Source organism: Pundamilia nyererei, unplaced genomic scaffold, assembly GCF_000239375.1.
Source record: "Pundamilia nyererei isolate P.nyererei 1_Seehausen unplaced genomic scaffold, PunNye1.0 scaffold00012, whole genome shotgun sequence".
NCBI classification, from domain to species: Eukaryota; Metazoa; Chordata; class Actinopteri; order Cichliformes; family Cichlidae; genus Pundamilia; species Pundamilia nyererei.
The window spans coordinates 1165669-1170210 of NW_005187413.1; positions in this window are offsets into that span (position 1 = coordinate 1165669).

Genomic DNA, 4542 nt, shown 5'->3' on the forward strand with positions numbered 1-4542 from the left:
TGTGTGTGTGGTTGTGGTGGAGCGGGAAGAGGGAGGCAGCTGGAGATGGGGAGGGAAGGAAGGGAGGGGCAAGTGACCCCTCCCTGGGGCCAGCTCCCCCGCTGACCCCACACATTCTCCAACACACCAGAGGGAAGCTTCGTTCCTCTTCTTCACAAATGATTCCAGTGAAATCTGTTTGGCACTTCCATTTTTCTTTTGTTCGTAAACCTCAAATTTTTCACTGGTTTTACATGGTCAACGTAAAATTTCCAAGTACAGATTATTTTGACTTTCATGTCCATGAACTTTTTATGTAGTTTTACAACTTTAATTTTTTAAGGAGACTTATAATGCCAGCATACTCACTGTCACTGTCAGAAGAAAGTTTAATTAAGCATTAGAAATTAAATAAATTGGCTGTTTTAAACCGAGGACAAACTAGGTAATTGCACCAAGGTCCACAATATGATAAATAAGGATTATTTCAAACTGTTCAGCTATGCTAGCAGAGCACAAGAATTCAAAAAAAGAATTTGAAATTAGCATAACAAGTCCCTTTGAAAGTGTAATTTCAATACATTTCATTTGTTGTTTAGTAAAAATCAAACCTGACTTGTGCTTTATACTTGGGGAGTTTTATTATTATTATTCATAAGTATATTTTGGAAATCTTAAGTTAAGAACATTCCTTTCTTACTGCAAAGAAATGCAAAAGTCACATTCAAATTACATTTTTTTTGTTTTGTTTTGAGCGTAACTCTGTCAGATTGGGCAATTGTAAAGTCATAAAAACATGCCATTTCATGACTGAGAGATAAGACAGACTATATGCAGCTTCTTTATCAAACTTTGTTTCACAAAGTACATCAGGAGGAAGGGCAAGCTAGCAATTACAGGAAAGGAAATAAATGGACAACAACAACAGAGGCAGTGTGAATGGCATAAGTTTTAGAGTTTCTGTCAGGGTCAGGGGATCAGCAGGCCGCTGACTAGTAGTGTTCTCTCTCTCTCTCTTGCTCTCTCTCGCTCTCTCGCCAGGGTGGAACTCATGGCGGGTTCACGCCCTCGGCCCACGCCCCTCTGAAGAGGAAACACCTGGGCCTCATCAGTGCAGCCAGCCTTTAAGCCAGGGAGTGGCTTCTACTCATCGCTGGATCATTGTGTGTGACTCGCGTCAGTGCAGCCCAGCTCTGAGCAAGTTCTCTTTCGTTTCCCTGCGCAAAACCCTTAACGTGTGTTTCCTTCTGTACATAGATCCCCTGGACCCGACCCTGCATTCCCTGAGTGGATTCCTGTTTTTTTGTGAGTGTTTGGAGAGAGACTGGTCACGATAGGAGAGAGTCAGAAGAGGAGCAAGTGTCTTTTCCCTACCTGGAATTTCCCGGAGCCTTTTCCCTGTTACTGCTTTGTATATAGCACTACCCCTGCACTATTTGTATATACACCTGGTGGAACTGTAATAAATACCAACAGTGCCTCTGAGTCCTGCGTGTGAGTCCTCAAGCGTTTCACCTAATTGCCAACTGAATCCTCTGTGATCATAACAGTTAATCTCATGAAATTCAATTCAATTTATTTATATAGTCGCCTCAAGGCGCTTTATATTGTACAGTAGATCCTACCATAGCTGGACTGGCCATCGGGCATACCGGGCGGGCCGCTGGCGATTTTTTGTTTTTATGGACCGATCGATTTTTTTTTTTTGGAAGGGTATAAATAATGAAAGGTGTTGGATTGGCCAGTTGGTCATGATCGACTCTGGGCTGGACCAATTACAGCCGAGGAGGTCGGATGCACCCTCCCCCTTGTTTAGCAATCTTATAGACGAACTAAAGAAAATGGAGAACAAAAAAAGGAAAGAAGGTGCAGAAAAAATTAGGACCAAAAAGAAACGAGCCCTTCAGGCAGACGCTGCCAAATGTGTAAAAATAACTGAATTGTTGGGCGGTAGCTATGGCATAGCTTCCACAGATTTAGCAACATCAGCAAGTGGTGGAGGCCAGCAGGTGGATAAGGGATAGGGGAGGCAAGAGGAGGAGAGACCGAGGCGGCCGCCGGTCATAGTGGCAGAGGAACTGAACTTCAGGCAAGAAGTTATGACCTGCTGTCTGTCAGATATAAACCAAGTTTAGTTGTAGTTTGTTTTCGTTGTGCTGACTTTTTACAGGCGCTTAGAATAACTGGTACTGCGTACTAGCTAGCATGATGGAGTTTATATACTGCTGGGCGGGTGCTATGAAGTTACTGATAGTAAATTTTATTTTATGCTTCAGGTTAGTTTCTCAAACTCCTCAAAATCTTAACAAATTGTGCCAATCCTTACATTTTGCACCAGGCTGATTTATCATCTAAAGTGGAGAAGTCTGTGACAGAGGAGACAGAAGAGCAGCAGAGAGAGATGGAGATGACTTCATGTCATCCATGAGGGATGCATTTGACATATGTTTCACATATTATAGCCCAACAAGTTACTCATAGCAATTTAAATACCAGCAATCAGTTTTTGGCAGACAATCACTTTTTTGGCACAACACCGGCTATTGCAGTTAATAATACAACAGCTTCTTGCCATTTTTTGTGTTTCTTTTTATCGCTGTGTAACTGAGCTCAATTGAAAGCCTGCATGCGCTAGTACCTCTTGCCACAAGTTCCCAGAATCCTTCGCGGTTTTACCCCTGAATGACGTCACATTTTTGGTGGGCCGGTCTCTAGTCAAAATGCCCGGGCCGATTTTTTGTCCCAGTCCAGCCCTGGATCCTACAATAATAAATACAGAGAAAAACCCAACAATCATATGACCCCCTATGTGCAAGCACTGTGGCGACAGTGGGAAGGAAAAACTCCCTTTTAACTGGAAGAAACCTCCGGGAGAACCAAATGGGCATGACCATCATGAAAGACTCAAAAAGACAAAAATCCTTTCATTATGACACAGCATATAAGGTGAAAATGAACTATTGTGTATGATTTTTTTTTTTTGAAGATCAAAATCCAAAGTGACACCATACGTTGTTGAATTTGGGCTATAATCAGGCTGATGTCGTGCTGTCTGAACCTTAAGCATGTAACTTGAGGGTAAAACTCTTAAGGAGGTGCACCAAACTGTCGTGTTTAACTAAATGATACATTATTTTTTGCATGTAGATCACTGACGCTCTAACTCTTTTACCTTATGTAAGCTGCCTTGCTGAAAAAGCTACATCCTTGTGTACATGCCAGCACATTTCATATAAATTGCACAAGCAGTCCAACAACACAGGCCTGGGAACAGCATGACACTTTCATGGGTAGTTGAGTGTGGCGGGGCATGGTCTGCGGTGCCGGTGCAGAGGAGGCGGACGCACCTGAGCTGCTGATCTGGTCCTGGCTGACACCTCCGCCACCCTCACTGGCATTCCCCGAAGGCGTGGGAGTGGAGGAGGTCCAGACACAACACGAAACTAAGTTGCGAACCGTCCTACCATTGTGAATATTAGCTAGAAAAATACTCTGACGAGTAAAATTAAATGCCACACGGGTCATTTCCCCCCGTTAAAGTATGCTTGTAGGTCACATTCACAAAGGTAGCATGGTTTGGCAATAAATTTTACATATCAGAGTATTTCTCTAGCTAATATTCACAAATACAGGACGGTTCGCCACTTAATTTTGTGTTGTGCGCATGCGCAGAAACAACAGGTAGGATGGTTTGATGGTTGGTGGGACAGCTTGATAGGTAGGGTGTTTTGTCAGGTGCTCGCTACCTGGAGGAGGGCAGTGGAGCAACCACCTGACAAAACACCCTACCTATCAAGCTGTCCCACTTGTTGTTACTGCGCATGCGCACAACTCAAAACGGCCATGTTTTCGGTGTTAATAGCACACACCTATTATTTGATCCTACTCCAATCTCGTGCATGCGAAAAACAGTTAGTATTATATGTTTTACTTCTTTATTACAGTTTTCCTTAAGCTGTTGTCAATTTGTTAACTTTTCAAGCTATGTGCGTTTTGGTTTTTGTGCTGTTGAGACAACGCCGGTCTCTGTGATTCTTTTGGTCCTGGTAGAGATCACGCTGAGATGTTTCCATATTTTACACAATCCTTTTATTACCCATTATTCTTACAGATGCATTTGGAGATCAGCACACTGCATTCCTATGCAGTCCTATGCTAAAGGCTGTTCTAAAGAACTCCACACAACAGTTACAGTATAACCTCTGGTCCCCCCCAACCCCCTACAGTAAACACCCCCGCAATGGAAATACACTAGTACAGTGGCCAAGGGTGCTGACACCCTGACTCCCATCTCCTTTTAAGGTAGTGTCCGTTTGCCCTTTGTCTGCCCCTCACCCTCAGTAACTCTTGCTTCCTGCCCTGAGGGTGGGGGTTGATTGTCCTCCTGCCCTGCACCCCAGTTCTTTGTTCCCATTCCAGGCCCATTTTCTATTTTGTATTCTTACACCCATTAACCGCAATATTATAATGTTACAAGTAATCACAAACTATATTCTCTTTAACTCTGATGTATATTAAGAAATCTATTCTCACCAGTGCAAAAACACTCCAATTTGGAGTCTC